At 45.9% G+C, this 12,517-nt stretch overlaps 1 long non-coding RNA gene across 4 annotated transcripts in view; it reads right to left on the reverse strand.

Moving 5' to 3' along the window:
• Positions 1-386: 386 nt before the first annotated feature.
• Positions 387-12,517, reverse strand: part of LOC127913987 (uncharacterized) — a 45,443-nt gene continuing 33,312 nt past the window's right edge. The window contains exons 2-9 of one of the 4 annotated variants that reach the window (XR_008087502.1): positions 10,721-10,767; positions 9,591-9,758; positions 9,189-9,242; positions 8,885-9,076; positions 6,665-6,806; positions 3,926-4,616; positions 2,589-2,628; positions 387-1,418 (exon numbers count right to left, since the gene is read on the reverse strand). This is a non-coding gene — a long non-coding RNA (uncharacterized LOC127913987). Of the gene's footprint in view, positions 4,617-6,664; positions 6,807-8,884; positions 9,077-9,188; positions 9,243-9,590; positions 9,759-10,720; positions 10,768-12,517 lie in introns of all 4 variants that reach the window. The other 3 variants (XR_008087504.1, XR_008087503.1, XR_008087501.1) reach the window with 3 other exon arrangements.

The following is a 12,517-nucleotide window of genomic DNA, read 5'->3' on the forward strand; positions in this document are numbered from 1 at the left end:
AAAGAGACAGAGGAGCGAGGAGAGAGAGGAGCGAGGAGAGAGAGAGGAGCGAGGAGAGAGAGGAGCGAGGAGAGAGAGGAGCGAGGAGAGAGAGGAGAGAGGAGCGAGGAAAGAGAAAGGAGAGAGGAGCGAGGAGAGAGAGGAGAGAGAGAGGAGCGAGGCGAGAGAGGAGTGAGGAGAGAGAGGAGCGAGGAGAGAGAGGAGCGAGGAGAGAGGAGCGAGGAGCGAGGAAAGAGAAAGGAGAGAGGAGCGAGGAGAGAGAGGAGCGAGGAGAGAGGAGAGGCGAGAGAGGAGCGAGGAGAGAGAGGAGTGAGGAGAGAGAGGAGAGAGAGAGGAGCGAGGAGAGAGAGGAGGAGAGAGAGAGGAGGAGAGAGAGGAGGAGAGAGAGGAGTGAGGAGAGAGAGGAGAGAGAGAGGAGTTAGGAAAGAGAAAGGAGAGAGGAGTGAGGAGAGAGAGGAGCAAGGAGAGAGAGGAGAGAGGCGAGAGAGGAGAGAGAGAGGAGCGAGGAGAGAGAGGAGAAAGAGAGGAGCGAGGAGAGAGAGGAGTGAGGAGAGAGAGGAGAGAGAGAGGAGCGGGGAGAGAGAGGAGAGAGGAGCGAGGAGAGAGAGGAGTGAGGAGAGAGAGGAGAGAGAGAGGAGCGGGAGAGAGAGGAGAGAGGAGCGAGGAAAGAGAAAGGAGAGAGGAGCGAGGAGAGAGAGGAGCGAGGAGAGAGAGGAGAGAGGCGAGAGAGGAGAGAGAGAGGAGAGAGAGAGGAGCGAGGAGAGAGAGGCAGAGGGATGGGGTTTGCATATATTTATCTTCTCAATGTTTTTCAATTGAGCCCATACTTCCCTCGCTTTGTTTCACTTTTCGTTCACTCCCCTTTCTCTCTCACTCTCTCCTTCCCTCTCTCCTTCCCTGTCTCCTTCCTTGTCTCCTTCCATGAGGATGAGTGGATGAGACAGGGTGGTAATTGGTGCTCACAGTTTCTCTCCTCCACTCTGTTTTTCTCAGGGCAGGAATACCAACCGAGCCAAGCAGCACTGAGAATAATCATATTAATAAACAAGCTCTCACCCAGCTCAACGCCTCTCCTAGCTCGCTACAAATAATCAGGCGCTTAGGCGAAACGCTCACACTGACTCCTAAATTCCCTCACACAAAACAACCCAGAAATGATCATACTGTATCTATTAACCCAAATGAGCATGGTGTTCACTGACTGGCCACAGAGCATTCAGAGAGGGCAGCTGCTCAATGGTTGGTAATAAAACCTGTCTGGGAGAGACTGAGAGGACAGGTCCAGCCTGTTGTAGAACCTGTTGTAGTTGTCCAGTGTTTGCCAGGTAGGGTTAGTAGCTGTGTCGGCTGATGTTGTGTAGCTCCTTGACTTCCTCAGCAGGAATGGACTTAGCTGACCACCGACTTCTTCTGCATGGCTGAGAGAGTACAGATATATCACACACACACACACACACACACACACACACACACACACACACACACACACACACACACACACACACACACACACACACACACACACACACACACACACACACACACACACACACACACACACACACACACACACACAGGCTGCGTTTACATAGGCAACACAATTCCGATCTTTTGCTGCGTTTACACAGCCCAATTGGGGAAATTCTGGTCTGACTGGTCACAAGACAAATAATTGTCAAAAGATCAGAATTAGATTACATGTGTAAATGCACACTTCAGCTATCCATACAGAAACAAACACACACATTCCCCCCAAAAACATGCAGACAAAGTTACTATAAATCACTCACAAACAGACAGGCAGTGGTTCAATTGGTAGGATGTTGTTGTCAGGTGAACAATGCAGATAGATGGATAGAGAACAGTGTTTGATACAGAATGCTTTGCGAAGAATCATACTGTATATGAGTGTCTGATGTGTAAAAAAAAAACTGTAACTAAATATATAATTGAGAAAGAATCTTTGTGTGTGTGTGTGTGTGTGTGTGTGTGTGTGTGTGTGTGTGTGTGTGTGTGTGTGTGTGTGTGTGTGTGTGTGTGTGTGTGTGTGTGTGTGTGTGTGTGTGTGTGTGTGTGTGTGTGTGTGTGTGTGTGTGTGTGTGTCTCTCTGGCGCCAGTGTGTAAAATCAGTGGGAGTAGTAATGCTCCTTAATTATAACTTTGGCACGGTGCAACCCATAAGTGTGTCCCCTCCATCACCTCTCTGGCAATGTGCAGCACATAAATGGGTCTCCTCTTTCAACGCTCTGGTTCATAGTCCCACATAAATGGGTTCCCTCCATCACTGATTTGAATAACAAACCAGAGCTGCCTTGTCTCTCAATAGCAGAGAGTGGCAAGTGACATATCCCAATGACATGCCACTAATTTGGCCAGGTGCAGCTGCTAAATGGGTCCTCTGATTTGCAATGGTGTACTGGCGCAGCACTAAAATGGGTCCCTTTTAGTGGGACTCTACTACAAGTCTGAAAATAGGACCTTTGTGTGTTACAGAATCCTGGATAAACCAAGGGGATGTTGTTAATGAGACCTGCTGGGCTACTGTTCACACAACAAGGCAGAAGCATCAAACATTGAAAAGGTCTTACCTTTGGTTGCCAGCAGTTTCTTCATCTCATAGTCGTAATCCTGCGATACAAGGCAAAGGGGGTGAAGCTGGTAAATAAGGGAGGAAATGCAGTTGTTCTGTGACTGATGTGTTCTGGAAGGGAACCTGATTTACTGAGAGAACAGAAGATGACTCAACCTGGTACTTCCTGTTTTTTCCGTGGAGATAAACGCAAACCCCCTTTTAACTTTTGGGGCACCAAGTGGACAAATAATGGCAAAATCAACATCTACTGTAGTGCAAACACACACAACTCAAATACTTCAAATTTGATTGCATGAGGCTCAAAGAAAGCAAAGGGGTCAAATTACTTGGTGACACAGTCTACAGAGTCACATATAACATGTTCCTCTATATTGCTCTGGGGTTGTTTCATTTCTGGCTGGGGGGGGGTATCAAAGAGAGTATCCTGAGTCTGAGTCATGTCCCTCCTCAGGCTGTTCCATCTCTCATGCCTCCCTCCTTCAACCTCTCTCAGGCTGTTCTGTCTAGTATCACTCCTCCCTCCATCGCTCTCAAGCTGTTACATCTCTCACATCATCCTCCCTCCATCTGTCTCAGGCTCTTCCGTCTTTCACTCCTCCCTCCTTCCATCATTCTCAGGCTGTTCCATCTAGTATCACTCTTCCCTCCCTCCATCTCTCTCAGGCTGTTCCGTTTCTCACTCCTTCCTCCCTCCATCGTTCCATCCAGCAGTCTGCAACAGTACAGCAGAAGTGAAACTAAGGTCAGGTCTGAGCCACATAGCGTGAAGGTTGTTTGTAGGACTCACTTAGCTAAGTAGCTCACCCAAATAATCCAAGGGCTGTGGAGACCTGATACTGGAGGGAATGAATATATGCAATCCCTTTCTGACATTACTATTTATCATGAGAGTATTAAACAGCAGCAAACAACACTGCATCTCCAAATGCTCCTGTTATTTTCCAGAGGGACTGGAACGTACAAGGTGGGACAAAAGGCTAAAGGCACATTTATTTTAACATGTTTCCCCCTCTGAAAGAGCAGGGGCTAACTTTGCTCAAGGGTTGATTGGTTTGCCCTTATCTAAGATCAAATCCAGACTGTATCAGAACTGGCCATGATTGGGAGTCCCATTGGGCGATGTGCACAGGTTCAGGTTCGGCTGGTGTAGGCCATCATTGTAAACAATCATTTGTTCCTAACTGACTTGCCTCGTTAAATAAAAGTTCAATCAAAATTACAAAAAATTAAAATCCATATAGAATCTTTGGGGCTATCCAACCAAAATCCCAACCTCAACCAGTGTGCCTAAGGTCAACTTCCTCTTACCCTCCCTAGTGTGAATGTGATTACCTCATGACCTGGCCTGTTGAGTGGCGTCTCCCCTTCAGGACCCTGGAAGCTGCTCCTCTGACTCATCATCCTGACCTGGCTCAGTGACATCACTCAGCTCTGTCATCGGACCAGGGCTCTCGCCTGACAGGCCGGACAGATCCTCGTTCTCTGGGATCTGGGTAAACCGAGGTGATCTCATTGATCAATCTTGATACTGTACTGATCCAATAGCACCACCATCAGGACAACTGCAGAATCAAATCCTCTGCAATGAAACACCTTACAGCTGTATAAATCCATCAATGGAGGCTGCTGAGGGGAGGATGGCTCATAATAATGGTTGGAACAGAGCGAATGGAATGGCATCAAACACATGGACAACATGTTTGATGTATTTGATACCATTCCCCCTATTCTGCTCCAGTCATCACCACAAACCCATCCTCCCCAATTAAGGTGCCACCAACCTCCTGTGCAATCCATCATATCTCCCACTGTCAAACTCTCACAGTACTGCACTTATCTTGGTAGTCAAGAGGCCTACAGATATGGATTCTGTTATCTGATGGTGATCTCTCCACACCTTCTCCAGCTGCCTTCAGTCCCATCCTCATTCCCTCAGAGGGCAGAGACAGGCCTGGTGGGGGTGATGGGCGGGGCTTAGTTTGGGAAAGAGCGCCAATCAAAGACTCAGGGGTGGGCACTGAGCCTGAGGAAAGGAAAACCAGATTATTATAGGACAGGATAGGACAGTTGCCTTTTCTCAATCAGATTTGCTCAACTCTGTCCTTTCTCCTCCATCCTCTCTCGCCTCCTTTTGAAAAAGGCCAAAAGTAATCAAGGAGAGGTGGCGACGTGAGTGAGTGAACGTGGACAAAAATGTGCTTTTATGAAATAAGAAGCTCCTTCTCCACTCGTCTGTCGTCAGGCAAATTGCGTTTACAGAGGTGGATCCCAAAATAAATGTGTAAAGGGATAAAAACAAATGTAGTTAATTGTGCCAGGATAAGTAGCATATCGTTTTAAAATGTTTTTCTCCTCCGACAGTACAACAGTTGATTCAAAGGGGGGTGTGGCAAATCTCAAAACTCTTCCGCGGTAGGACACACTTGTGCTTTTTCGCCAAAAAGAGGCTATTGGGGGGGGGATGACAGTCTTCTGTTTGCCTACTAATGAATTGACACACTCCTCGACTACTCGACCTCATCGGTTTCCGGGTCACAGAGAAGAGAGGCTGGAGGAGAGAGGACGGTGGAGAGAGGACAGAGGAGAGAGCATTGGAGGAGAGAGGACAGAGGAGAGAGGACGGTGGAGAGAGGACAGAGGAGAGAGGATGGAGGAGAGAGGACGGTGGAGAGAGAGGACAGAGGAGAGAGGACGGAGGAGAGTGGACGGAGGAGAGAGGATGGAGGAGAGAGGACGGTGGAGAGAGGACAGAGGAGAGAGGACGGAGGAGAGAGGATGGAGGAGAGAGGACAGAGGAGAGAGGACGGTGGAGAGAGGACTGAGGAGAGAGGACAGAGGAGAGAGGACAGAGGAGAGAGGATGGAGGAGAGAGGACCCTTCACCACCACTGACTGGGAAATGTATTCCAGCGCACAACACCATGTCATACAAACCAGGAAATGTAGTCCAACACAGTACTTTATCAAAGTACTGCAACTTTAGCAATAACATAACTATAAGACTTGCTATAGTTCTATTGTACCTTGGCTGACTGTTTGACTTTGGGTTTGACGCTGACAAAGAACCCCAGACTCTGTATTGTCTGAGCCAGTTTACGTGGGACCCCCTCCCCGTCCTCATGCATGTCAAACATCAGACACACAGGCAGACAGTACTGTGTAATGACAAAACAAAACAGGTCACTCTTACTCCTCTCTTAGCAAGCTCTCCATAATAAACAGGCTTGCCTTTTAACCTCAAATCTGAATCAATCAAATAATCAACCAATTCATCTGAATCAATCAAAGAATCATCCAATTAATCTAATCTATCAATGAATCATTACAAAGAGCAAAGTGAACTGCAACCCTCCTCACCCTGTGTTGCTGCCCGGACAGACATACTCTCTCTGGGATGCCCTGGATGAGCAGTGAGGGGGGGTTCTGAGGGGCGCTGACCTCTGGCAGGACTAACTGGGTCTGGGTCGGATGCATGTGAGAATTTCAATAAGCATATATCTACTGCGGCCCTCATCCTGCACATACAACACCCTTCTGCCAGTCACAATCTGTTAAAGGTCCCCAGAGCACACACATTCCTGGGTCGCTCGTCTTTTCAGTTCGCTGCGGCTAGCGACTGGAACGAGGTTCATTCAAAGACTCAATCATGGACTCTTACTGACAGTTGTGGCTGCTTCACGTCATGTATTGTTGTCTCTACCTTCTTGCCCTTTGTGCTGTTGTCTGTGCCCAATAATGTTTCTACCATGTTTTGTTCTGCTACCATGTTGTGCTGCTGCCATGTTGTGTTGCAACCATGTTGTTGTCATGTTGTGTTGCTACCATGCTGTGCTGCAATGTGTTGCTGCCTTGCTATGTTGTTGTCTTCGGTCTCTCTTTATGTAGTGTTGTGGTGTCTCTCTTGTCGTGATGTGTGTTTTGTCCTATATTTTGTAATTCTTTTTTAATCCCAGCCCCCGTCCCTGCAGGAGGCCTTTTGTCTTTTAGTAGGCTGTCATTATAAATAAGAATTTGTTCTTAACTGACTTCCCTAGTTAAATAAAGTTGAAATAAAATGTAATAAATAAATTACCCCCAAGGAAGTTGTCCCAGCAGAAAGAGATGATGAAGGGAGGTCACGTCCTGCTGGGTGGTGACCCCCCTCATGACTCCGTCATGACCCCAGCCCCGATCTCTGACCCTAGAATCAGCTCCATCAGAACACACACCACCTTCTGTCAGGGAGAGAAAGGGCAGAGTTAGAAGTAGATGTGTGTGGAGTTAATAATTATTCCCTTTTTTAGTCAAGGTTTCTCTTTATTAATGTAAGGAAGTGCATCTAAAAGTCACAGAGAAAACAGTGAGTCACAGAAAGGGGAAAGTGTGGTGTGTGCGTGCGTGCGTGCGTGCGTGTGTGCGTGTGTGCGTGTGTGTGTGTGTGTATGTGTGTGTGTGTGTATGGCTCTCTGTAGTGCCTTCAGAAAGTATTCAGACCACTTCACTTTTTCCACATTTTTTTACGTTACAGCCTTATTCTAAAATGAAATAAATTGTTTTTTTCCCCATCAATCTACACACAATACCCCATAATGACAAAGCACAAACAGGTTTTGAGAAATTGAAATATCACATTTACGTAAGTATTCAGACCCTTTACTCAGTACTTTGTTGAAGCACCTTTGGCAGAGATTACAGCCTCAAGTATTTTAGGTACGAAGCTACAAGCTTGGCACCCCTGTATTTGGGGAGTTTCTCACATTATTCTCTGCAGATCCTCTCAACCTCTGTCAGGTTGGGTGGGGGAGCGTTGCTGCACAGCTATTTTCAGGTTTCTCCAGAGATGTTCGATCAGGTTCAAGTCCAAGTTCTGGCTGGGCCACTCAAGGAAATTCAGAGACTTGTCTCGAAGACAATCCTGCATTGTCTTGGCTGTGTGATTAAAATCAAATTACATTTTATTCATCCTATACACCTGTTGAGCAGATGTTATTGCGGGTGCAGCAAAATGCTTGCATAAATATTTTTTTAAAGATAATTATTTAGGAGGTAATACAGTCCGCATTTGATTGTGGGGTATTCTAGTTTGGGTGAACAAAAGGACTTGAGTTCCAATCACACCATGAGCAGTTAATGAAACATACACTCCCGCTTCTTCCAGGAGATTTTTATTCCCGAGCGATGAACTGAGAACCCAAATGGCTGTACGGACTCAGACAGTTGTCCTGTTGGAAGGTGAACCTTCACCCCAGTCTGAGGTCCTGAGTGCTCTGGAACCGGTTTTCATCAATGATCTCGCTGTACTTTGCTCCATTCATCTATTCCTTCGATCCTGACTAGTCTCCCAGTCCCTGCTGCTGAAAAACATCCCCACAGTATGATGCTGCCACCACCATGCTTCACCGTAGGGATGGTATTGGCCAGGTGATGAGCGGTGTCAGGTTTCCTCCAGACGTGATGGTTGGCATTCAGGCCAAAGAGTTCAATCTTGGTTTCGTCAGACCAAAGAATCTTGTTTCTCATGGTCTGAGAGTCCTTTAGGTGTCTTTTGGAAAACTCCAAGCGGGCTGACATGTGCCTTTTACTGAGGAGTGGCTTCCGTCTGGCCACTCTACCATAAAGGGCTTATTGGTGGAGTGCTGCAGAGATGGTTGTCCTTATGGAAGTTTCTCCCATCTCCACAGAGGAACTCTGGAGCTCTGTCAGAGTGACCATCGGGTACTTGGTCATTTCCTTGACCAAAGGACCTTCTCCCCCGATTGCTCAGTTTGGCCTGGCGGCCTGCTCTAGGAAGACTCTTGGTGGTTCCACACTTCTTCCATTTAAGAAAGATGGAGGCCACTGTGTTCTTGGGGACCTTCAATGTTGCAGACATTTTTTGGTACCCTTCCCTAGATCTGTGCCTCGACACAATCCTGTCTCGGAGTTCTACGGACATTTCCTTTGAGCTCATGGCTTGGTTTTTACTCTGACATGCACTGTCAACTGTGGGACCTTATATAGACAGGTGTGTGCTTTTCTAAATCATGTCCAAACAATTGAATTTACCACAGGTGGACTCCAATAAAGTTGAAGAAACATCTCGAGGATGATCAATGGAAACGGGATGCACCTTAGCTCAATTTCGAGTCTCATAGCAAAGGGTCTGAATACTTATGAAAATAAGGTATTTCGGTTTTCTTTATTTAACTATTTTCGCTTTGTCATTATGGGATATTGTGTGTAGATTGATGAGGGATAAATATTATTTTTAACATTTTACAATGAGGCTGTAACGTAACAAAATGTGGAAAAGTCAAGGGGTCTGTATACTTACCGAATGCAATGTATCTGTGAGTGCTGCCCTGCAGTCCTCTGACCACAGCTGCTGTCTGGGCTGAGCCCTGAAGCTCACGCTGATCCCCAGAACCTGCTTCACCTGCTGGATGACCGGTGACACTACGTTCAGCAGTGCCTGGGGTACCAATGTCACCAGGAGGTCATAGGTTTACACCAGAGGCCGGGGATCCTGAGGGGTAGAGAAGAGAGTGGGGTGAGAGGTCATGATGATGTATAGATCACATACATAATGTGAAATAAAGGCCATCCATGCATTAAGATGTTACATTAGAAACTCTCACTCATATCCTCTTCCTGGTTGCCTCCATCCCTTGGACAGGCCCAGTGATGGACACCTGGACAGGGGAGGTAGAGAGAGATGAGGGAGAAATAAAATAAAGTTGCTGAAGGACAATAACTAATGGAGTCTACCTGAAGGGTGTTCTACAAAGCAGGATCAATGAGTTAGCCAGCTAACTTTGATAAACAACCATGAATAACTATTGATTTTCTGGTTTATTATGAAAGCTAAATTTAGATATGAGCTTTTGGTTGTTGAGACAATTAGTCCAAGGTTATCTTTCAAAAAAATTAAAAGCTATTTCAGAATATTTACGCAAATTAGCTGGTTAACTCATTGATCCTGCTTTGTAGTATCACCCTCTGGTGCTAAGGGACAATACACAACTACTAACAGGCTGTACCTAGTTGCTGAGAGACAGTTGCTAAGGAACAGTTGCAGGTTGCTCTTCTCTCCGGTAGCATTGTGTCTGTCAGGGAAGTGGATGTGGCATGATGTTCCTGCCCCCTTTCCTGATCACATGGGAGTTCTCTGTGTGGGTCACATCCATCTTCAGGGTCACCTTGTTGACCTGACTCAGGAGAAGATGTGGGTTTTACTAACTGTATATAGTTGGTTTATTTGGCTACATTACATGTTAGGTATAGGATTATATCTCAGTTTAGGACATTTACTTTGTCTCCAGTAGTTCTAGAATCTTATGTTTGGCCACTAGAACATTGCCACGTTTTCCTTCCACTTTCACATGGGGGTCTTTCATATACAGTACAAGACAGAAATTCATCTAAAATATATGTAGCAGCTGGCAGACTCTGGTAACTCTTTAGTGTTGTATAAAATATCAGGTTGTACAGGAGATTGAGAAGATTGAGACAGTTTGAGACAGACTGAGACAGGTTGAGACAGGTTGAGACAGACTGAGACAGACTGAGACAGGTTGAGACAGTCTGAGACAGGGTGTCGGAGTATGGAGGTGTCAGTTGGTCTGAAATCACCGTTCTTTGACTTGGGGGCTATTTTCAGCTTGGATGGTCATTTCACTTGTCTGTTAGTTTCCCTCATCACTTGCGAGACAAAACATGAGAGGAACACCTGTCGATGTATGTGTGTGTGACAGAGAAACTAATGGAGTGTGAACGACACGTCTTTTACCACGAGAATAACACCAGTTTATACATCCCAGACACACCGACACAACACACACCAAAACACACTGTCCTATTCAGAGAAGACAATACTTCATTTCCATCTCAAAGACGTTCACCCTCAAAACCATAGCAACAACAAATCTCTGAGTAGCAATGTCAACAATCAGCCTGTGACCTTTCATGTTCTCTATACAGAGGTCCTCTGGGAAATATGTAGACTTTTAAATGCAGGTATTTTCACGTCAGTGAGTCATATTTGAATGGGAAGATGAGATGGATGTTCATTATTTCTGCATTGTATGAATATCAGCCTTTATATTTTGATTTCAGCCGTCCATTATATCTGTCTCAGTGTCATTGTGATCTTCTCTCTCCGTATACTTACTCTCTCAAAGAACTCTTCACCGGTAAGTTCTTCTCCATGTTTGGGAGCTGACAAATATTGAAAAGAGAGGAAAGAGAGAGACACTTATTGAGAGAAAACTGCAGCCTAAATAAATACAAACATAGAAACATCCAAACAACAACAAATAATCCAGACAGGGTTCAGGGTTACTGGTTAATGCTTTGTTTGTGTATATGAAACACTTTCCTAAAAGGAGAGAAGTACTGTATGAGAGTTCTGTGAAGGGTCAACATTTAACAGGGAAAGAGGAAAATTGCAGAGAAGGGGGGGATGAGGGGTAGAACGTAAACATTTTAAAAGGGCATCCCTTCACAATGACATTTACATCATGGGGGCTCAAAACACTCAGGGGGAAAGAGAATACACTGCTCGCTAGCATGCTTATGTAACAGTATAGCTTCCGGCCCTCTCCTAGCCCCTACCTGGGCTCAAACCAGGGACCCTCTGCACACATCGACAACGATTGAAATGCTATTAGTGCGCACCCCGCTAACTAGCTAGCCATTTCACATCGGTTACACTTACTAACTGTTTATCAAGAACTGTGTGACTGGCACAGTGCACAATTAGAGTTGTGAGGCTTATTTACAACACTATGCAAACACACGCTCTCTCAGTCCCTCTCTCTCCCTCACACACACGCACACACCCACACACACACACGCACACACGTATGCACACACACACACACACATACAATAAAACAAACCATACACACTATAAACAGATGCTCCACATTGAGGCACAGTGGAGGTAGTTTATCACAGACCTGCTCTGCACTGATAAACAACACAGTGGAGGTAGTTTATCACAGACCTGCTCTGCACTGATAAACAACACAGTGGAGGTAGTTTATCACAGACCTGCTCTGCACTGATAAACAACACAGTGGAGGTAGTTTATCACAGACCTGCTCTGCACTGATAAACAACACAGTGGAGGTAGTTTATCACAGACCTGCTCTGCACTGATAAACAACACAGTGGAGGTAGTTTATCACAGACCTGCTCTGCACTGATAAACAACACAGTGGAGGCAGTTTATCACAGACCTGCTCTGCACTGATAAACAACACAGTGGAGGTAGTTTATCACAGACCTGCTCTGCACTGATAAACAACACAGTGGAGGTAGTTTATCACAGACCTGCTCTGCACTGATAAACAACACAGTGGAGGTAGTTTATCACAGACCTGCTCTGCACTGATAAACAAAACAGTGGAGGCAGTTTATCACAGACCTGCTCTGCACTGATAAACAACACAGTGGAGGTAGTTTACCACAGACCTGCTCTGCACTGATAAACAACACAGTGGAGGTAGTTTATCACAGACCTGCTCTGCACTGATAAACAACACAGTGGAGGTAGTTTATCACAGACCTGCTCTGCACTGATAAACAAAACAGTGGAGGCAGTTTATCACAGACCTGCTCTGCACTGATAAACAACACAGTGGAGGTAGTTTAACACAGACCTGCTCTGCACTGATAAACAACACAGTGGAGGTAGTTTATCACAGACCTGCTCTGCACTGACAAACAATCACAGTGGAGTGGGTAGTTTATCACAGACCTGCTCTGCACTGATAAACAACACAGTGGAGGTAGTTTATCACAGACCTGCTCTGCACTGATAAACAACACAGTGGAGGTAGTTTATCACAGACCTGCTCTGCACTGATAAACAACACAGTAGAGGCAGTTTATCACAGACCTGCTCTGCACTGATAAACAACACAGTGTCTGTCGTTTATCACAGACCTGCTCTGCACTGATA

Source organism: Oncorhynchus keta, chromosome 30 (genome assembly GCF_023373465.1).
Source record: "Oncorhynchus keta strain PuntledgeMale-10-30-2019 chromosome 30, Oket_V2, whole genome shotgun sequence".
Taxonomy (NCBI): Eukaryota; Metazoa; Chordata; class Actinopteri; order Salmoniformes; family Salmonidae; genus Oncorhynchus; species Oncorhynchus keta.